Raw genomic sequence first — 23,069 nt, 5'->3', positions numbered from 1 at the left:
AGGCAAGAGGAAATTTTTTTGTGCCCTTCCAGCTCCAAGCAGGACTGGGAATGGAAACTGTGTCGAAGCCCAAATCCTTTACAAGACGACCTTCCTTCTGAGCCTGGGAATCAGCGGAACATTCCCATTGAAACTGTCAGGGATTTCTTAGAGTCACAAAGTCCCACTTACAGCTTTTTGCTCTGGTGTGGAAATGCAGAAGGGCAATTCTCCATCCACCAGCTCCAGACTGCACTGCCTCAGGATCATGGCCCACTTGCCAGCTTTGGCCCACTCGTGGCACTTCTAGAGGAGGAAGAAAGTGCAATTGCACAATTCCAGCCAATCAAGAAGGAAGAATGGGACACACAAAACACCCTGTACAGATCCAGGCATTCAGCTGGGACTGTGGAGAGTTTGGGTCCTTGCCAATTGGATGTGTGTCCCCAGCTGCAATCTCTGGGCCTGCAGCAGGGTCTCACTCACCTGCCAAAGCAGAAAGCTCAGGCACTGTGCTCACAACGGGCTCGTCTGATGCAGAGTTGTCAGAGCAATGTGAGGGCAGAGCCAGCCCAGCTGGGCCCAGGGCTGAGCCCAGCAGAGCCCTGGCAGATCCCACAGCAGCCTCAGCACCTGCAGAGCCCGGCTGCAAGGAGAGAAAGCAGAAAGTGCCTGTCAGCTGAGGGCTCCTGTGCCCTTGTGCCAAGGCCTGCGGTGCCCAGGACATGTTGGCCATGCCCAGAGCTGTGCCCAGAGCGTCCCATCCCTGCCGCCTTTGGCAGCAGAGCAGGAGGGCAGGACACGTGCCCAGCCTGCAGCCAGCCAGGGCACATGCAGCCCTCAGCAGCTGCCCAGAGCCAAAAAGCAGCTGGTCAGCTGACTGAAGAATTCATTGCGTCTGCCCCAGCAAAGGGGGAACCTTTGGTGCCCAGCTGTGCCATGCCCAGATCTGGGAGCAACCCCCTGCCTGTAGACTCACCTGCAAATTGGACCTGGAGCCTGGCTTTGAAGAAGGTGCCAGAATCCAAGTCCATCATCTTCAGCTGGCCAGGCCAAGGAAGAATTATCATCCTTGAGGTTGTCCTTGGTGTCTCCAGCACCAGCCCCATTTGGAACAGCTTCTTCAGGGGCTCCTTCTCCTTCCCTGGGGTGAGACCAGGCTGTCAGGGCTCTGCTAGGGCCCCAGCCATCCATGAACCATACAAACAAAACCAGGGGGATGGTGGCCACCAGTGCTTGTCACACCGGGTCTCCAGCTCAGCTCCAGCCCAAGAGCTGCATGTTCCCTTCTGCTGACCCCTGCTCAGAGCTACAGGCAGGACAAAACCAGCCTGGTTTGCTTTGCCACTGATTGCCAAGAGATGCTTGGAGCTGCTACCTGCTAGGTCCCTGGATCCAACTGTGCACGTGGATTTCTTCAGTCTTCTAGAGCAGGGAAACACCCTTCACCCAAGGATGACAGAAAAGCTCTTCTAAGGATGGCCTGTCTGAGGGTTGCATGGACAAACACCTCTTAATAACATCTTGGCACTCTGAGGAGAGAAACCAGAAATCACCAGTCAGTTGGAGAAGTTGCCCTCCTGTTCCCATGCCCAGGTCATGCTGGGTGTGACCAGAGCTGGGCCTAAACTTCCCCATGGATGCTCTGTTTGGAGGACAGCAGGAGAGCAGGACATGTGCCTGCTCAGAAGCTGCCAGAGTGGTTTGCCCATGAGCCCGCTGCTGTCTCCCAGCACTGGTATTCCCCCCGTGCCCAGAGATGCGGATCCACCTCGAGAGAGCCATCGTGGGAACAAGATTCGCCCCCGGATGATCTCCTGGCCCCTCCTGAACGGGTGCTTCCCCATGACCAGGTGGCACAGCAGGAGGCCAAGGGACCAGATCATGGCTGCCTCGCCGTGGTAGCGTTGGTGCTGGATCCACTCTGGTGGGCTGTAGGACAGGGTTCCTGTGGAACACAGACACAGCTCAGCAGGGGGCTGCTGCTGCTCCCAGAGCCCGGCCCCAGCATCCCTGGGCATGTGGGGACTGCCCCAGAGGCACACGGGGTGAGCGCTGCCCTCTCGCCAGCACTTGGGACTTGTGCACAAACTCGCGGCTGGAAAAGAAGCCACTGGACTGGAAGAGGGCAGCACAATCCCTGGGAAAGCCCAACCATGACACACAAAGGAAAAACCCACCCAGTAGTGGAGAAAACCCACTCTCCTCCCCACCTGCATGGCCCCCAAAAATGTTAATAAGCCAAGGTGAACAAGGAGAGTGGAGCAGTCCAGCCCTTCCTTGCCTGCACACCAAACCATCCGGGGAATGGGGTCAGACCCCCCTCTCTGCTACCCCCATGGGGGTTTGTGTCAGGCTGGCTGCCCCAGCTCCAGCCCCAGCCCAGGGCACAGTGGGTGCTGAAGGCTGTCAGCAGGGCTGGGAGTTGGCCGCCCTCACACCCCACCCAAATCAACTCGGCTCTAGCATCAATCCCATCCCGGCTGCAATAGGGGGAAGCCCCAGTGCTGCACCCAGGCTGGGCCACGAGATGCCCAGGAGCACCCCCTGTGAGGGCTCACCTGCAAATTGGGTGTAGGCTGTGTCTTGGAGGAAGGCGCCACAGCCAAAGTCGATCAGTTTCAGCTGCCCGCTGGCCAGGTCGAGCAGGACATTCTCGGGCTTGATGTCCCGGTGCAGGACCCCGCAGCTGGTGCAGTGCCGCACGGCCTCCAGCACCTGGCAGAACAGCCCCCGCGCCTCCTCCTCCGGCAGGAACCCCCGCTCCGCCAGGAAACCCGAGAGCTCCTGGCACCGCTCCGGACGCTCCAGCACCAGCAGGAAGCTGTCGGGGAGCTCAAGCCACTCCAGGAGCTGAATGACACCGCCACAGCCACAGGACACCTTGGCCAGCAGCACGATCTCCAGGGGTGCGCTGGTGCCGTCGGGCTGCGGGAGGAGCACGACGCCGTCAGTGGGGCCGAGGCCGTGCCGGGGCTCCGGGAGCCCTCAGCCAGCCCGGGATGCTCTGCATGCCCCGCTCAACCCACGCCCGCTCTCCCCGCAGGGCTCACGGCGGCTCCCACCGTGCCGGGCCCCGGCTCCTCGCCGCCCGGCACGGCCCGGCTGCTGCCCCTGGCTCCGCTCACTCACCAGCTCGCCCCAGTGCCGGATGCGATCCCGCGGCACGCGTTTGATGGCCACCTGCGAGCGAGGGAGAGCAGCGGGCTGAGCTCGCCGCCCGTCCCACCGCTCCCCGACCTTCTCCTCCTCCTCCCTCCTCTTCCGCCCCCTCCGCCTGCGCCCGCCGCCGGCCCCGCCGCTCACCGGGGCGCCGTCCGAGAGCCGCGTGGCTGCGAAGACGCTGCCGAAGCCGCCGCGTCCCAGCAGCGATCCCAGCCGGTACCGCTCCTGCAGGGACTCCTGCGCCATCCCTGCGGGCGGGACGCGGCTGTCAGCGCTCGGCCCGGGGCCAGCAACGGCCCCCGAGCGCCCCTCACCCGTCCCGGGCCCGGCATCCCCACCCGCCCCGGGCCCCGGCGGCTCGAGGCCGGAGGCCGCGCTTCCGAGCGGCGGAGCTCGGGCCGGGGAAGCCGCAGCGGAAGCGGCGGGAGCGGCCGCGCCGCGTGTGTCCTCCGCGGGCCCCGGGAGAAGCCGGGGCCGGGGTCGGGACTGGAGCCTGCGTCGGGGACGGGGCCGGGCTCGGGCCAGGCGGAGCCGAAGGGCGGCGATGCCGCCCCCGCCCCAGGCACTGATGCCCGCCCAGCAGCGCCACCGCCAGTACGGCCAGAGCCAGGCGGAGGCGAGACCGCGGCGGGACGGCCGGGGCCGGGCTCGGGGCAGCCCCGCCCGGGGCCGGGGGCGGGCCGGGGGCATGGCCCGGCCCGGCAGGGGAGAAGGAGGCGGGGAGAGGAGAGGGACGCCGGGCAAGGGACCCCGAGAGAAGGGTGCCCGACAGCGGGAAAGGGAGAGAAAGAGAAATAAAGGGACAAAGAGAAAGAGAAAGAAAAATAGGGGAAAGCGTGTTTTAAATTATCTGTTTTGCTGCTCTCGCCGCTGCTGCTGCCGCTGCTGCTGCCGCTGCCGCCGCTGCCGCCGCTGCAACTGAAGCACCGGGGCCGTTCGTCCCCGTGTCCGTTCCCCGCTCGCCCCACGAGCCCCACGTTCGAGCCCCGCGCGCCCCGGGGACAGCCCCTCCGTCTGCCCAAACACGGGAATTTTGCAGCGCTGAGCGCAGGGGCAGAGCCCTGACTCCTGCACACTGGCACAGCGATCCCCTCGCTTGCTGCTGGGCATTGTCCTTGCTGAGGGTCAGAAACTGCCGGGCCACCTTCCCTTGGGGTAGGATTCCTACCTGACCCGAGCACTGCACTTACATCTCTAGTGTTGCTTTCCTGTAAAAACAGGGGAAGGAAAACTGTGTGTGGCTCATGGTATTTTAGAGTGCCTAAAAATCCCTAAGTCATCGATCCTAGAGGTGAGGTGCATCTGGAATTACTGGGATGCAACAACATAGAAAAGGGGAGCATAGAAATAAATAGAGGAAAACACCTTGGATTGTTTCTTTTATTTCACATCTGGAAAGCTGTTTCAGTTTTCCAGGAGTCTTCTCCTGTCTGCTCTTCCCAAGAATCTCTCATGGAGAACAAGGTCAAGCTTCGGTCACAAGATTTTCCATCAGGAAATTATGCCACTGGTGCAATTTTCATTGTGACTGTTTGTGCTGGTTTAGGGCAAATTTTGGGAGGAAATCTCCAAAAGGGGTCCGTCTAGAAAGCAAGTTCAAGTGGCCCCTCCTCCTACTAGTTCAGGAAAAGACTTGAGAAAAGTGGAAAAAAACCAGTTTTTTTAACAAGTAAAGTATTCACAAGCACGAAAAATGAATAATATTAAATAAAACCTCTGACAGTGCTGAAGAGATGGCCAATTCAGAAAGTCCTTTTTCTGGGTTGTAGTTGACTGACTTCATCTCTTCTAAGTCCCTCTGGTGCTGGAATGCAGTGTCCCAGAGCTTGGGGGAGCCACAGGTGTGAGCTGCTGCTGGTGTTTGTCTGGGGTTTCAGTCCAGAGCAGGTTTAAACAGTTCAAAGAAAAAGGAAAGTCACAGTCCAAAGAAACTTCACTGCCTAAGCTAGCTAAAACCAAATTGCTAGACCTAGGCTGTGAGGGCACTGGGAAATTTCCAAATCTGGGCACTGGCGGTCCCAGCAAACACTAGATCTGGATGGTGCTAGAGTCAGAACCTGGAAATTTCCAAAATTTTAGATTTCTGTGCCAGTAAATCACTGGACTTGGGCTGTGCAGGCACCAGTAAATTTCCAAATCTGGGTATTGGGGTAGCAAACACAAGATGTGGGAGGTGCCAAACCCAGTAGCAGGAAGTTTGTCAGGGTTTGGATTTCTGTGCCAGCAAATTGCTGCACTTGGGCTGTGCCAGAATAGGGAAATTTTTTGATCAAGGCACTGGCAGTGCCAGTAAACCCCACATTTCAGGAAGGATTGGATCTGGACCCTTCCCTTCCCTTCCCTTCCCTTCCCTTCCCTTCCCTTCCCTTCCCTTCCCTTCCCTTCCCTTCCCTTCCCTTCCCTTCCCTTCCCTTCCCTTCCCTTCCCTTCCCTTCCCTTCCCTTCCCTTCCCTTCCCTTCCCTTCCCTTCCCTTCCCTTCCCTCCCCTTCCCTTCCCTCCCTCAACAAGGTGCCAGAGGGGCTGGACAGCAGCCAGGCAGAAAGGGACCTGCAGGGAGTGATGGACAGCAGGCTGGACATGAGCCAGCAGTGTGCCCAGGTGGCCAAGCAGGCCAGTGGCTCCTGCCCTGGCTCAGGAATGGTGTGGCCAGCAGGAGCAGGGCAGGGATTGTTCCCCTGTGATCGGCACTGCTTGGGCAACACCTCAAGTGCTGTTTGCAGTTCTGGTGCCCCCAGTTGAGGACATGGAGGAGCTGGAGCGTGTCCAGAGAAGGGCAACAAGGCTGGGGATGGGTCTGGAGCACAAGTCCTGTGAGGAGGGAGCTGAGGTTGTTTATCCTGGAGAAGAGGAGGCTCAGGGGAGACAAGGCAGTGTCAGGGCACAGGTTGGACATGATGATCTCCATGGCCTGTTCCACCCTTGCTGATTCTGGGATTCTTTTAAAGAACCCTTGGAGCAGTTGCAGGAGGAGCCCTGGGCCTCCTCTTCAGGAGCTCCAGCAGCCCAGGTTCTCCTGCCAGCCCCAAAGCCCATTCTGTCAGTCCTGCAGAGCCTCTGCAGCTCTTCCTCATTGCCCAGAACACGGAGCCCCAGAGCCAGACAGAGCAGCCCAGATGTGCCTCCCTGGCCTGGGGTGTCTCTGGCACTGCAGGAGCCTGCAGACAATTCCTGCAGCACTTGTAGGATGATCCTGCTGCCCAAGGGACGTTCCCATGGTGCCAAGTCAGGAACTGCAATGGGGAGTGGGGCCAGAGAGGAAAGGGCAAGAAGGAATTGGCTGTTGGCAGGGGAGGGAACTGGGGTGGGCAATCGGAAGACATTTGTATCAGGAAGAGTAAAGAAAGCAAAGGTGAAGCCAAGGAACTTCTCAGGGCAGTTTGGGGGTGGCTGCCAGGCAGCCCTGGCCCTGAGCAACAGCGTCTGCAGTGGGATAGGAAACTCCCATCTGATGGGAACAAACTTTCTGGCTGACTGCAGAGGCCAGGACAAAGCTGAGTGGTTTCCCTGGTGTCCCCCAGCCCTTGCTGGCCCCAGGGGCTGATGGCATTTGTGCTCCCTCAGGTTCATGTCCCCACAGCAACAGCATGAGGGTGCTCCCCCTGCTGTGTGCAATGCAAACAGGGGCTCCTGAACCAGTGCTGCTGTGTCTGTGCCTGCAAGGGTGGGGCACCTGTGTGAGCTGGGGGAGAGGCCAGGGCTGCAGAGGGGGGATGTTGTTGGCAGCTCCATCAGGACACTCTGGGACGCTGCCCTGGGCTGTGCAGCGCACTGGGGGTGGATCAGTTCCTGCTCTGCTGCTCCTTCCCATCTCTCCCAGGGCCCTTGCAGAGCCCCAGCCATGCTGTTTGCCCCCAGCCTGCCCACGGCCAGCCTGGGCTGCTCATAGGGGTTTTCTGTGCTGAGCATCGGCCTGGGTGTGCTCTTGGGAGAGCCTGGGCAAGGAGCCTGGAGCCCCCAGGGCCTGGGCTGAGGCGTCAGCACTGCCCCAGCAGTGCCCATGGCCTGTCCCTGCTGCAGCCCCGGCACTGCCACCCCCAGGGCTGTGCCCAGTCCTGAGAGCACTCAGGCCCTGCAGCAACACCAGGGCCACCAGGGCAGCCAAGGGAATCTAGATAGCCCTGGCAGCTTTTGTCTGGGAGGTGCCATTGGAAAACCATATAAAGAATTTTGGAGGCGGATTCTCAATTTTGGCCATGGATGGCTGGACTTGAAAGTGTTTTTTTCAATGGGAAGAAAAGAACGGGCCCCCAGTGTTTTGAAGGCACATGAGGGGTGGCCCCCAAGAGGCCAAGGCCAGCCAGAGCTGTCTGTCCTGGCAGGTTTCATATGGGAATAATCCTCGGATATAATCAGATTTGGGGGAGGAATCCCAATTTCAGCCTTGAACCCCTGGAGGAGAAGGACAGTTCTTTCCCACAGGAAGGAATGCACAGAACTCCAGGGTTTCAGGGGATGATAAGAAGCAACTCTCAACATGCCAAGGCCAGCGGGACCAGTCAAGCAGCCCCCAGGAGGCCCAGCCACCCAGACCTGTTCCATGTTCCTGGATCCTTGGGGCCCTGCAGCATCAAAATTGCCCCTTGGTTCCATGAGGCCCTGTAGGATCACGACAGATCTTTGTTTCCATGAGGCCCAGTGATATAACAATGGTCTCCTTGGCTCTGCAGTGGCACAATGGCCCCTTGCTTTCCATGAGGCCTTGCAGTGTCCAAATGGTTTCCTTCTTGCCATGGGACTGTACAAGGCCACAATGGCCCCTTGTTTCCATGAGGTCACAGTGTCTCCAAATGGCCCCTTGGTTCTATTGGGTTCCCTGGGATCACAGTGGCCCCTTGGTTCCACCAGGCCTGGATGTGTTACACTGGCCCCTTGCTTCCATGGGGACCCACAGTGTCCCAATGGCCCCCTGCTCCCATGAGGCCCTGGGATGTCACAATGGTCTCATCGCTTCCATGAGGTCCTGCTGTTCCACAATGGCCCTTGAAGTGTCACAATAGTCTCAGTGGATTCCCCCCCTGGTTCACAATGGCCTCCTTTGTTCTGTAGTGTAACAATGGTATCCTTGGTTCCACTGTCAGAATGGCCCTGTGGTCTCATGGAGCCCCCACATCCCCTTATGGAGCTCCACAGCCCTTTATGGAGCCCCACAGTGTCACTTTAATCCCCTTGAGTCCATGAGGCCCTGCTGTGCTACAAGGACCCCTTGGTTATACAAGGCCCTGCAGTGTCACAATGGCCCCTTGGTTCCAGTGGTCCTGAAGTGTCCTAATGGTTTCCATGGTTCAATGAGGCCCCACAATGTCACAATGGACTTTTGGTTCCATGAGCTTTCGTACTGCCAACAACAGTCTCCTTGGTTCCACAGTGTCACAATGAACCCTTTGCTCCATGAGGTTCATTGGTGTAACATGGACGCCTTGATTCCATGAGGTTGTGTAGTGTCACAATGATCTCCTTGGTTCTGGGGCCCTGCTGTGGCTGCTGTGTAACAATGGACCTGTGGTACCATGAGGTTCTATAGTGTCACCATGGTCCCTTTGGTTCCACAAGGCCTTGCTATGCCACAATGGCCCCTTGGTTCCATGAGGTTCTGTACTGTCAACAATGATCTCCTTGGTTCCGCAGTGTCACAATGGACCCTTGGTTCCATGAGGAGCCTGGCCTCCCACAGCCCCTCATGGCTCCCTCACAGCTCCCCATGGCCCCTCACAGCCCCTCATGGCTCCCTCACAGCTCCCCATGGCCCCTCACAGCCCCTCATGGCTCCCTCACAGCTTCCCATGGCCCCTCACAGACTCTTACAGACCCTCTCAGCTCCTTGCAGCCCCTCATGGCTCCCTCACAGCTCCCCATGGCCCCTCACAGCCCCTCATGGCTCACTCACAGTTCCCCATGGCCCCTCACAGACTCTTACAGACCCTCTCAGCTCCTTGCAGCCCCTCATGGCCCTTCACAGCCCCTCATGACTCCCTCACAGTTCCCCATGGCCCCTCACAGCTCCTCATAGCCCCTCATGGCCCCTCACAGCCTCCCACAGCTCATGGCTCCCTCACAGTTCCCCAAGACCCCTCACAGCCCCTCACTGTAGATGCTCTGGAAGAGAGAGAGAGAAACAGCAAGTGTTTCTCACAGCAGCATGTGAGAATTTTTAGGGTGTTGTAGGGATGTGATAACTTGTTAAGTATAAACAATCTGCAGGTGGTATTCTTCTACTTTGTCTTTCTGTTCTTCTCAAGGACAGTGTAATATATTTTTGTTAACCAGCCAATCAAATAGAATAAATCATCTCACGCTATAAAAACCACAAGGTTCTCTTGAATAAAACCTTCTTTCACTCTCTCTACAAACTGCCTCCCGCCTGTTCCTGTCTCATTCTCGACTCAAGAGTGACACCTCACAGCCCCTCACGGCCCCTCACGCCCCCTCACAGCCCCAGACGCGGGGCGCCTCCCAGAGAAGGAGGAGTCGGGCCCTGCTTGTTTTCCTTTCATTTCAGTCCCTTCATTACAGCGACAAGTAAAAAAAAGGCTGAAATGGAGCCTTTCCCCAGCGTTTTCCTCGGGTTTAACTGCGGGCTGAAGCTCTGTGCTGGTGCTGGCCCCAGCGCCACCATCCCTGCAGCCGCCAGGCCTTTGCTGTCCCCCCGTGTCCGTTCCCTGTCCCCAAGTCCCGCCCGGCTCTGGCAGCAGCAGCAGCCGCCGCGCAGGGGGCGCCGGCCCGGCCCGGCCCAGCCGGGGCTCCCGGCCAGGAGCAGCAGCAGGGCCGGCCCCTTCCCGCCTGCTCCTCGGCTCCCAAGGGCTTTTTCCAGCTCAATTCTGGAGCAGAGCAGCCAGCACCCACACACAGCCCTGACTGCTCAGGGCCCGACTGTGCTGCCCCGAGCCAGACCTCAGAGGAAGAAAGGATTGGGTTCCAGAGCTGTTTACAGCACTGTTTTACTCACCCTGAGGTGGCAGCAGGAGGCTGCTGGTGCCTTTGCCTTGGGAATTGGGGATCATGGCTGCTCTTGGCCCTCTTCTGCTTGCCACCTGAATTTTATCCATGAAACTGCAAGTGCCGCTTTCAGTTGGTGCTACCCACGGTGCTTTCCTGACAGTGAAGTCAGTATTTTTGTCGCAGGCATAAAGATCAACAGATACTGGAATGCTAACAAACCTCAAGCTCTAAGGTGAGGGGAATTAAAGCCTCACAGGCCACATTTGCAGTGGTCAAACACAGCCCTGTTGCTGGCACTGATGAAATAGAATAAGCTGACAGAGGCCATCACAAAAATTGCCTCTGCAGTGTGGAATTAAACTAAAAAATCCACCAGGAGAAACAGAAACCAGAACTTCTCGACTCGCTTCATGGCTCCTTCCCAGCAGCAGGAAACAGAGATGCCCAGAGGTGTTTTGCAGTGCTGCTGCCCCCAGTTTACAGCCAGGCTTGTATTTCCTAACAATTCCTGGTACCACCTCCTGTTTTCTTAGCCTGGAACAGTAACAATGAAAACCTCACCAATGGCACAACTCCCCAGTTCACCAGCAAAAGAAAGGACAAGTTGTCAAGTTCTCCAAACCTTTGTCCTGCTTTGCTGCAAGAGTTCTGCTGCAGGCACAGTGTGGAAAGCCAAGAGAAGCCGCAGTTGGTGGCACATCTTGTGACAGGAGCTCGACCTCATTCTCCAGGAAATGTTTTTGAAAAGAGCAGACAGGATTACAGAGAAGATTCCTGGGAAACTGAATCAGCTTTCTAGAAGTGAAATGAAAATGGAAAGAAATAATGTGAAATGTTTTCCTCAATTTATTTCTGTGCTCCCCTTTTCCATCTTACACTACTTCTCCATGCCATTAATTCCAAATGCATCTCACCTCTAAGATCAATGACTTAGCAAGTTTTAGACACTCTAAAATACCATGAGCTGCACAGTTTGCATTCCCCTGTTTTTGTTGGAAAGCAACGCTGGAGACACAAGTGCAGCGCTTGGAATCCTGCAGGCAAGGAATGTGCCCCAGCAGTGTGTGACCCTCAGCAGGGACAATGCTCAGCAATCCTGCAGGCAGGGAATGTGCCCCGGCAGTGTGTGACCCTCAGCAGGGACAATGCTCAGCAATCCTGCAGGCAGGGAATGTGCCCGGGCAGTGTGTGACCCTCAGCAGGGACAATGCTCAGCAATCCTGCAGGCAGGGAATGTGCCCGGGCAGTGTGTGACCCTCAGCAGGGACAATGCTCAGCAATCCTGCAGGCCAGGAATGTGCCCTGGCAGTGTGTGACCCTCAGCAGGGACAATGCTCAGCAATCCTGCAGGCAGGGAATGTGCCCTGGCAGTGTGTGACCCTCAGCAGGGACAATGCTCAGCAGCGTTGCTGTGCTCGGTCTCAACGGAACCATGCCAGGAGCACCTGCTGAGCTCAGAAGCCATCGCAGCCCCCGCCCTGCTCCAGAGCCCCTTGGCAGGGTGGGCTCCTGCCCTGGCTCTGTGTGCCAGGAGCCGGCAGCGCTGGGTGCAGGGAGCCCAGGGAGGGCACAGAAACACTGGGTGAGAAATGCTGGGGCACAGAGAGATGGGCGAGCTCAGCCGGCCAGTGCAGAGGAGCAGCACACACAGGGGGCACAGCCTGCAGGACAGATGGCCAGGGGGAGAAAACAACAAACTGCTCAGGAGGGTGGAGAACAAACTTTTAGTTGCAAACTTAAGAGAATGAGGTACTTGGGAAATCTTAAACAGCATTGAATTACAGTAAATCACTTGACAAAGCACTGACTTCGCAAACTCTAACCTGTCCAACTTCAAGTTATGCAGATTTTGAGAAGAAGAAGTCAGGAGAAGAGAGAGAGGGAGAGAGAGATCCACAGTCAGTCTTGGATCTCAGCTGCTGTGAGCTCTGGAGCCATGGGACGTTTCAGTGTCACACCTGTGTCACAGCCTGGCCTGCTCGGGTCCCTCACTCAGGTGGGGTTTTCGGGGTGCCAGGGGCTTGGCAGCCACTTTGGGGCTGCAGTGGCTGGGGTGGGGCAGTGACCACCCCACCTATGCAGAACTCTCCCTGCCCCAAACACACACTGGAGATGTCTGGGGCCGTTCATCATTTCTCTGCTCTCCAGCACCAAGGCAACGGACTCTGGATACAGTTCTGAGATCATGCCCAAGGCAACCACCCCTGGCAATGGGGCTCCATGGAGCTGCTCTCAGGAAACCCCCAAGAGCTGGGGAGTGCCCCAAAACAGCCTCAGAAATGTGAGATACCTCAAAATCTCTTCAGGAATGTATATTATTAAAAAATTCACTCAGTAATGGCCTCCCCCTCCCTTCATCATCCCCAAACTTTGGCTGTCTCATTCCAGACCCCAACCCACCTCCCCATTCCCAACCTCAACACATCCCACCCCTCTGGACATCATGGCCACCTTCCCAAGCCATATTTCCCCCATTTTCCACCTCCCAAACTCCATCCCACCCATCCTGCCCTGCCTAATGCCCATCTCAACCCTCCTGATTTGAAGCTGACTTTGCTCAATCCCCTTCCAACCCCATTACACACCAAAGAGCTGTGGAATCGAGGAATTTTGGGGTGGGATTGAGTAGTTTTCAGTGGCATTAAGATGACAGATTGAATCCTCTTGTCTCTTTCAGTGCCAAGAAAGGGAAACAAGTACACCAAATAACCCCAAAACCCCCAAATTCTCCCACTTATCTCCCTGAATCCCAGATTCCCCTGAAACACAAGTAAAAAGTGAGGTTTTAGATGCCCTTGATGAATTTATTGACTTTTACCCCAATTTTCTCTGTTTTAAAGGGATGAAGATGAATCCAAAAATTAGGGCCAAAACAAAAGAATAACCAGCCCAGTGTCTTCTCAACATGGATCACAGGAAATGTGGATCGCCAGAGCTCTGACCAGCGTGGGTCCTGCCATGGGGGATGAAGCTGGAGCAGTGCATGAAGCTCCTCCTGCAGTTGGGGCACTCAAAGGGCTGCCCTTACCCTTACGATGACTCTTTTGGTGTCAGGTAAAGAACGAGCACTGTGAGAAGCTCTTCCCACACTGGGGACACTCGTAGGACCTCCCCCTGATGTGGATGCGCCGGTGCCTGATGAGGGTCAAGTTGTGCTTGAAGCCCTTCCCACAGTCAGGACAGCAGAAGAGCTTCTCCTCTGTGTGAATGCGCTGGTGCAGGAGGAGATCGGAGCTGGTCTGTAACCTCTTCTGACACTGGGGACACTCATAAGGCCTCTCCCCAGTGTGGATGCATTGGTGGGTGACAAGGGCAGAGCTGCAGCTGAAGCCCTGCCCACATTCCTCACACTTGTAGGGCCATTACCCGGTGTGGATCATCTGGTGGCTGATCAGGTCGGAGCTCCGTCTGAAGCTCTTCCCACGCTCCAAGCTGTTGCAGAATGGCTCTCAAGTTCAAACTTCCTTTAGGTCCCTGTTCGGGCAGCCATTTGTTGCAGAATGAGGCCTTTGTCGGGGATGAGCCATTTGTCGGTGAGGGGAGACTTGGACACTCAATATGAGGGATAAGCAAGTTCCGTTTATTGAAGAGAGCATCAAACACTTATAGAGCAAATAATAAGCTTATGAATATTCTGTAAGCCAAGCGATCTATTGGTTAAACTATACCATCAACTCTTCCTCATTCTTTTGGGCCTACATTCTCTATTTCCCACGTCTCTCTGTCCACTTGTTATCATACCCAGCTAGGCCTAAGGGCACGCTATCTTGCAGGTGCAAAAACTCAAACTAGCTGTGTTTGGTACTTTCCCAGCTCCTGGTCGGCTAACAAGCGAATGTCTATGTGACCTCTGTCATGTAGCCATTTCTCCACACTTGCCAGTGAGCATTTTTAGTTCTGCCACTCATGTTTAGAGCAAGTTTTCTGTGACTCACTGCACCAGGTCAGTCCAAAGAAGAGCATTAGGAAGTATCCAGCTGTATTTTCTCTTCTTCCTTCTGTACATGCTGCTTTTTTGAGAACTCTGGCTTTCTGAGCTCCCTCACATGTCTTGATCCTTTTCTGGATAACCAGAGGGATATTGGGATTAAATCCTGTCTCAGCTCTGAGGTCTGGCTTTTGAAGAGCCCCAGTCATCCTCTCCTACTCATCTCATCCTGGTCTTGGTGGAAATATTATGCCTTCATGGGATTGTTATTCAGCTTTGGGGCATTCTGGCACTGCTGTTCAGTGAAAGATTTTGAGACTTTGAAAGGTTTCCTGGTGTGGCAATGAAACTCCTCAATCCTAATGCTTGATGGGGTGTGCAGTTGCCTGAGTTGTGAAGCCTCCTGAAAAACATTGTTTGTTCTTTTCTCTTTGACTTTTCCTTGACTGTTTTCATCAACAGATTAGGAGGTTTGGGGATATCTTTTCAAAGGGAATTTCAATTAATCTCCTGTCTGGCATTTCAAAGGGGAACAGTGGTTTGGTTTTTTTTAACCAGCACCTGCTTACCATCCAATTAGCTAACTGCTTTTAATTAACCATAATACATTCCAGGAGAGCAAAATAACAAGGGACCAAAATCAAGTGTTTCAAGTGTTGACAACTCTGTGACTGAACCTGGACTTCCCCTTTCCCAGGTGCAGGATTCTGGGTAACCCTTTGCTGGCCACTTTGAGCTCTGCCATGCAGTGCCTTGGGTTTCTGGGGATAGAAAAGCATCCAGTTCCTCACCTCCAGGTTCACATCTGCAAATCCAGAGGCCAGTGGATATTTCTGTCCATGGGATTTGCACACTGCATGCCCCATAGGATTCTGGTTGTGAGCTTTCCTCAAAAACATGGTGAGATGAGGTGTGCAGGACTCATTTCTTCAGAAGGGCAGGAGAAACCTCTGAAGGCCTCCCCTAAAGGGCCTCCTTACCCAGCAGTCTGACACAGATTTGCTTCTGAAGAGCTTTGTAATTTGTCCTTATTATGTTCTATGTGTGATTTAATGAAAGCCTTTTTCTCTACTGTAATTGGGCTCTTAATCTCATCTGAAAAGCAGAGCACAATCCCTTCAGAGATGGTGTTTGAGTAACAGCCTGTTTGTGTTTCCTCTGCTGTGGTACTGCTCATGGAGCTGCTCACTCCTGATTTAAGAACAGAAAATAAACAGATTTCTCTGAGTCAAAAATACATCAGTGATGGCACATAGAGTAGGTTTGAATAAAAAACTCTTCTTTCTATTGGGCAAGAGATCTTCCAAGCAAGATCTTTCCTGGTTCTGCAAAGAATATGAAGGAGTGAGTTTTCCTTAGTGAGCCCCTGAGGCTTCATGCAGGTGATGCTCAGAAAATGGAACATGGGCATGGCAGCTGTCAGCAAAACAATTGGCTCTGGGCAGGTAAAAGTTGGCAGGAGATAAGAGTGGAAAGTCAAAACAACAGGATGCTGAAAAACTTGTAAGAGGATTAACGACTTCAGTGAAAATCCCTCATCTTAAAGCTTCAAAACACATTTTTACAAAAATCCACAAAGGTGTCCTGATTTTGATCAGTCTGATCTTCCTAAATAGCATTTTTCAATCAGAATTAGGAGTTGAGAGACACTAAAGGAGGCTCAGCAGAGGATTTTTCATTGTGACCTTAGTATATCTTTTTTACTGTGCTGTAGTTTGGAAGGAGGCCCCAGGCTCCAGCTGCAGCCTGGGGAGATCCTGTTGACCTAAACACTCCCCACAGCTGCTGTGGCACTGACCCAGAACCAGAATCTGTATGGAACTGGGTAAAATGCTTCCCACTAGAAAACACTTGCAGCTTGATGGTGATCCACAGTTCCCAGTTCAGACCACAGGCAGTGCCAGTAGTCACCAGTTTGCTGCCTGCTCTGTGCAGAGCTGGTGGCTGTGAGTGGCAGAGCTGTGGGGTGAACAGGCTGGTGGCTTTTTGGGGCACACAGAACCTTCCATATCTACTGCTTTGTCCCCACTAGAGAGAGGATTTTCCTAGAGAAATACCTGGAGAGTGGGAAGGATGAAGAGCAAATCATTCCCTGCCAGTGGATGCTGTGCTTGTTGCAAACACGAGTTACATCTGGTAGGAGTCCTTGCTGTCAACCCTCAGGGATTCCAGGCTGAGATCAGCTCAGCTCTGTCATTTGCCAGGGGAGTGAGGATCAGACTCCACCACACCTCCAGAGCTGGGGATGAGTGGGTTGAATCACATCCAGAGCCAGGATGAGGAATGGGCTGTGTTTTGTCTTGCCATGCACAGCAGATATCCTAATTTAAAGCTGTGCTGTCTTCCCAGGATTCTGCTTCTTCCTCTGAGAAGACCCATCCATTTTGATCCTGTTCCTTTCCACCCATCCCTCTAAAGATCTCCATTACTGGAGTAATTGGCACTATTGGATCAACTTTTGATGTGATGAGCAGTGGATTTTTGTAGTCAACATGCCAATTTAAAGTGCCACAAATAAAAGATCAATTACTTCTTTCCTGGAGAAGAAATTAAGGTAAAATCTTTCAATGTAATGGGCTGAGTGTACAAAGCTAAAGAGGTAGAAGATTTAAATGAGACTGTCTCCTGAGAGGATGTGTTTTTAATGTAAAAGTAACAAAAACAACCTAAACAGTGAGAGAGTATCACTTTGAGCTGCACCTCTGTCAGTAAGGGATGGATCCCTCCTGCTCTTTCTCCTGCTTGGGGCACCTGTGTGGGGCTGGTTGTCCCTGCCATTTACCTTTTGATTGCACAACCATTTCTTAGAAAACAGTTGGCTCTTCAGACCCTCCTGGGCATTCAAGTGAGTCCAGGAGATGTGGGGGTGAGCTGATAAGTGGGTTTGGATGGTCCTGGCTGTTAGGTGTTGCTATGTTTCCTGATGCTGGTCTCCAAAGCAATCCCTGGCACGCTGCTTTTGTGGAAGGCAGAACAGCTCTGTGCTTGAAATTACCTGTTCTGGGGAAATGCAATGAATTTTCTGCTAGGAACTACATGTAAGCAGAGATGGAGCCTGAATTAGGGATCTGCCCTTGTGGGGATCCCTTACACTGACACAAAGCTCTCTGTGCCTCTCCAGAGGTCTGTCACCATACAGAAACATGTCAGTTCACGGCAGGGAGGGGGATTTGACATCACAAAACATCGAGGGAAAAACATCGAGGCGAATTCTCCTTTTCTGGTCAGGAAAACCAGAGTGTGTGCCTGCTGTGTTCCACGAGCAGCAAATCAATTGCTGAGGGATTTCTGCTGGGAGATTTGTGCTTTATGAAATTCCTGCCAGTGGCAGAGGGCTGGGGAGATGGAAATGATAGCGCTTTCTTCCTCCCCTCTGCTGCTTTAATTGTTTGTAATGATTTAATAAGCAGCACTATTCTTCCCTGCAGCAAACACAGGTGGTATTTTATTACCTTTATTAGGGCCCCTGTTTGGAATTTCTTTGCTGTATTTCCTTCTTTGCAGGCTTGGTCCAAAACTTGGAGAGGTCAGTGTAAGAACTGGACTTTGTGCTGTCAATATTCTGAGTGTTGAGCCAGCACCAAATCCATGCAATTATATGGGAAGGAAATAATAAGGACAAATGACATGATTTAAACAAGGAAATGCTCTTGCCTTTGGCATTTTATGTGCACACCAGGATAGAAAGAGCAAAGCAGGTACAAGCTCCCAGTACTTGCAGAAGAATAAATGGAAATAACTTCCCATTTAGGCTGGGAATCAGGAGAAAATTTATACTCATCAGAAGGGTGTTGAAGAGGAGCAGCTGCCTAGTGACAGCAGACAGGTGGAGAAGTGAAACCCCAAATTAAAGGCTTTTAATGCGGAGTTTTTTGGATGTTGGGGTCTTTAGAAGCAGATTTTGTGAGTCCCATGGGCAATGGAGGTGACTTCCCAGGGGAGCATCCCTGTCCCATGCCTGGGATCTGCTGCCCTGGTCCCACAGAGGGATTTGGGTTGTACCTGATGGCTCAGCGGAGCTTGGGGAAATGCCTCAATGTTGGTTGGATTTGAATGGCATTTGGGTCAAATCGAGTTTCTCCTCTGAGGGATGGAGTCTTGACCTCTCACAGGTTTCGCTTGAGTATTTCTTTAATCTGTCCCCCACCCCAAAACCCCCCAGCAGATCCCCTTCTCCTGCCACTCTGTGTCTCCCACAGCTGTGATCCTCAGAGCTTTTCCCTTACACTAAAAGAACTGGAAATCGGCTGGGTTTTGTTGCCTCTTGGCAACAAAATTGTCTCCTATTGTGCAGCTCAGGGGGAAAGAAACCTCTTCTTCCCTTCAGTCTGCTGCAACAAAGTGTTTTGTTCCTCTTTGTGAAGAACCAGGAAGAAACATTTCTTTTTAAGGTGAGGGAGCCCAATTCAATTCCCTTATCATTCTGAGCAAAATAACCCAGTTATTTATGTTGAAAGTCACTCCAAAATTTTGAAGAGATCTTTTTAGAAAATATTTCTCTTGGTGACTGATTATGAGTGGGTATGGGAAGAAACTCTTTGCATTGAAGTACTCAAAGCAGTAATTTCTCCCCAAAGAGTAGATGTAATTCCATTTTCTGGGTGAAAAAAATAAGTAGTAGTGGACCAAAGGAGCTTCAAGCTGATCTCTATTTGCTGCCAATGACTGAATTAAATGCACAGGGTTCCTGTCAGCTCTGCCAGACAAAACGTTGTATTTGGGTTATTGGGGGTTTTGTCAGAAATCTTTGTAGCATGAATAGTTCATGGACTTATCTCTGCTGGCTTCAGCCATTCCTGCTGTCCATCATATCTTGCTATTATAAGGCAGCTCTTTTCATTATGTTGTCTTTTAATTCAGATATCTGAGCCTTTTTCTACTTCTAGTCCCACTTTTCAGTAGGACAAACATTTTCACATTATCGGTGAGTGTATTCAGTGGTGGCCACACAAGTGAAGGCAAGGACCTGGCAGGTGATAATTTATGAAACTTTCTATAATGGGAAAAAACTCAGCATTCAATTTCTATCTCCTTAGAAATCTCTATTTCTTTTCTTGTCTCTTGTGCTCTTTGTGGCTGGTCTGAGTTTAGTGCTTGGAAATGCAATTATATGGATTCCAATTCTTTTGAGAGAGAATAATCTTGTACACAAAGCCAAATAAATTTAACTTTTCAATATTAGAGCAGTTTGACATCCAGCCTGGGGACCTGGCAGTGGTTAGTGCCTGGCCAGCCTCAGAACACAGAGTTTGTCTGATTTAGATGAAATTTCATTCATTGGAAACAAAGTAAAATTGCCTGTTATTTGCTCAGCACTAAAAATCCATCTGAAGCTGATTGCCAAGTGATGGGAATAACTCCTGCAATGGCACCATGAAATGAGAGACGGAGAGAGGAATATTAAAAAATGGCATTTCCAACCATGTGCAGGCCCTGATTTCCTGCTGTTGGCTTGGTGCTGTCAAAGGGGCTGATTTTGATGGTTTTAGAGGCACTAACCTGGGCAGTGAAATGCACCTCAGGCAGCAATTGCTTCTCTGGTGTCTGCAAGTGCCTTTATCTTCCTTCATGCTCCTTAGAACTGAAATCCTGCACAGACCGAGTGAATCTGAGGCTTTAGGAAGGCCCAGTGGTGACAAATTTTGGTGAGATTTGAGTCAGGAGATGGAAGCGGCAGCTGAAGGGGCTGTAATCTTAATCCTTGGGCTCTCCTGCAGGCTGATGCGGTGTGAAGGAGGTAGGGATGCCATAAAGCAGCTTCTGTAGCTCCTGGGGAAAAAAAACCCAAGTGGTAAATTCTTTAATTTGTTAGAGTTTCAGGCTGTGCTGCATCTCAGGGCCAGGCTCTGCCCCTCTCTGCTCCAGCTGGTGCTTCCCAGCTGTCCTCTGTGGTTTTTATTTGCAAACCACCTCCCTGACCGGCTTCCACTTTGCTTTAAAAAATTCAGCACCACGTTTGTGGCTGAACAGGTCCCAGAGCCGGGGAGAATGGTTTGAGATGCAATTTGCATCACAGAGTTGTTACAGCAGGGAAATTGTCCCATCCCTCCTGTGCCTGGAGCTGCTAATCTTGTTCTGAACATTGAAAACCTCTTCAGCTTCTCTCATTATACCTAAATTTGATTACTGCATTGATCTCACACCTCTTTCACGCAGGCTTTTCCTCTCTCCTTGGCTGGAATTCTCTGAAAAGATAAATTTTATCAAGCCTTGGGACAGTTCCCGTCATCTATCTCTGCTCCTAATGCTGCTTTTAATTATCTTGGGAACCTGAGCATGAGGGAAACTGGGAGGAGTTTAGTGAGAAGAAAAGGAAGGCACAGAGGCCAAAGTGTAAATGCAGAGTCTGGGTCACCAGAGTCTGCAGTGTTGTGGGGATCTGGGCCATGCAAAGTGATGTTTTTCTCTGTGAATGGCTAATTCCTTCTGTATCTCCTCCTGAAATTCCTGTGCACCAGGGCTGGTGCTGGAACTGCAGCCACACAAACTCCCCATGGAGCTGTGTGGGACACAGTGGGAATCATTTATTTGCTGTTTTTGGTGAAAAGTTGTGACATGAACCTCAGTGTCAGGGAGGTGACACGTTAATGCTGCTGCTGTCAGACAGTGCCCACACACTGTGTCTGGAGACAGCTCAGGAGAAGATGAAGAAAAACCAGGATTAAATCCCATGTGCCGCTGAACTCTATCAGAGAAAAACTGATTGGAGTGAAGTCTGTGAAGTGACTGGGGGGAGCTGGATGAAAGGGACAGCTCTGACAAGTGTGTGGTACATCAGTGATGTCCTAACACTCATCTTTGCACAGAGATGAAAAAGAATCAGTTTGCCTGGCCTGAATGTCTGGTGTGGAAACTGTGTGTTGCACAAGCTGTGCTGAGCTCATGTGGCTCTGAATTATCATCTCTGCACCTTAGCCAGGAACAGCAGCAGAGTTCTGAACAGATTAATAAAAATCAGTCATAACCCAGAAGCAAACCATGGCAATACACATCTGTGGCAGATGAGGAAACCAAAAGCTTTCATTATCGTTCAATAAAAAAATCTTCTGTCTTGGCATTAAAATCCTTTAGTTTCAGCTCGGCCCCAGACTATCAATGTCAAGTGTTTCTCTGGCTGTTGGGGGTAGGTCCTCCCCCATAGCTCTCTGCAGGTTGGTGCTAGTTAAAGATATTCTGTCAGGTTCAGATGTTTTGGTGCCTGACCAGGGAGTGCAGAACAGGGATTACAAGTGCTGACATTTACTGTACTAGAAAGTCCAAGGGATAAATTTGTGCCAATTAACACCTTTAACTAGGAGGATCGATTCCTGTTGTGCTTGTACCAGAGTCTGGGCACAGACGGGGTTTCCAAGGGAAATCTTAGTCCATGTAGGGCTGGGGCTCCCTCCAGGCTGGTCCAGCCCCTCAGGGTGCTCAGGAACAGGGGTTCCCCACAGCCCAGCGCACCCTCCTTAGCCCTGGGGCTCCCAAAGGCAGAGCCATGGCTGAGGCTCTGCAGGAGCAGGCAGGATCAGCCCTGCTCCAACATGGGATCCCATGGGACAGGGCATGCTGGGATTTGCCCCTGCAGCTACCAGGTGTGTCCAGAGAAACTGCAGGGAGGGGGTGACCTCTGTCAGTGGGACCCTTCTGTGCACAGGTGCCCACACTCCTGGGGTGGCTGTGCCAGCTCCCCCAGGGACCTCCAGCCCTGAGAACCTGGAGCAAGTGGAAACCACAACTTTGCAAATGTTGCCTGTGCCCAATGCAAATGATAAGACAACGGGGGTGTGAAAAAAAAAATTGTTTCTTACAGAAGAACATCAACAACAATACAGAACACTTTAACAATGTAAGAACATTTGTAACAACAACAATCCGTAGAACGTATATACATAAGAACCTATCTAGCTAAAATATATGAAATGCATTTGTAGAAGATAAAAAATTCTAAAAGTCTTAAGTCCTAAATCCTATTCCTAAAGACAAAAAACTGTAGAACATATGTACAAAAGGGTGGCATCTCTGTCCGGAATGTTCATCAGTGCTGGAAGAGAAGCAGGTGCCGTGGTCACTGCAGTCAGGCACAGAGGGCTCTTCCATGTGTCCCCAGGTTGGCACATGTGGGCAAAGCAGGACTCTGCTACCAGAGCTGAGCCTGGCTGGCTGTGGGATGGAGCTTGAGTCGCCCAAAGTGAGCACAGGACAGGCGGTGTGTGGCCACCAGACTCCAGTTCACGAGGTGCCATGTCTCTGCACGGGACCAGCCTAGCTCCAGCCTGGCAGCACTCTGCCTGTGGGGATCACGTGCCTATCCTGCTGCTGGCATTGGTCTTCATCCCAAAATCATCTCCTCTTCCTCATCTTTTATATCAATGTCCATGTCCTCAATGTATTCTTCCATTTCCACTTCCATCTCCTCCTCTTCCTCATAAACATCCACTTCCATTTCCTCTTCCACATCCACATCCACCTCCATCTCTTCTTCCGTATCCATATCCACCTCCATCTCTTCCTCTTCAGTCTCTTCTTCCTCCATTTCCACATCCTCCACTGTAGGAGTCTGGACATCCACCTCCATCTCTTCTTCTCTGTACATGACAGCCTGCAGAGGTGGCAAAACCTTAGAGTGGGGTCCCTGTCCCACACCATCCCCACAGAGCTGCAGCCCACTCAGGCAGCTGGAGGTGTCCACCTCCATGGAATGGCTCCCTCAGTTGACAAATGAGACAAAGGATAAACGTGAGCCTCCTGAAGTGATGGATGCCAAAATCCAGGCACTAGGGAGCTCTCAGGACTGATGGGAGTAGCAGCAGGCAGGTGACAAGAAGGGCGGAAAAAACGGTGATGAGGGTGAGCAGGAGCGGACCGAACGGTAGGCTGACACAAGGGCCAGTGGTTGAGTTGTGCTCTTTGCTGGGTGGTGGCAGTTCCAGTTGTAACGTGGGAAGTGACATCACACAGATCCCAAGATTCCAGGGTCAACAGAATGGGTCACTGGGGATCCCTGAATGGTTGGGCTTGAAACGGACCCTGAAGATCATCTTGTTCCAAGCTGAGCAATCTTCCCCCAGACCTTGG

The 23,069-nt window shown here is 52.6% G+C and overlaps 1 pseudogene; it reads right to left on the bottom strand.

Annotated features, from left to right (window-relative positions):
- Positions 1 to 1,353: 1,353 nt before the first annotated feature.
- On the bottom strand, positions 1,354 to 22,587 carry LOC134428320 (serine/threonine-protein kinase pim-1-like; annotated as a pseudogene).
- Positions 22,588 to 23,069: the final 482 nt, after the last annotated feature.

This window comes from Melospiza melodia, chromosome 22 (assembly GCF_035770615.1).
Source record: "Melospiza melodia melodia isolate bMelMel2 chromosome 22, bMelMel2.pri, whole genome shotgun sequence".
Classification (NCBI taxonomy): Eukaryota; Metazoa; Chordata; class Aves; order Passeriformes; family Passerellidae; genus Melospiza; species Melospiza melodia.
This window is presented reverse-complemented; position numbering and strand designations above follow the sequence as displayed.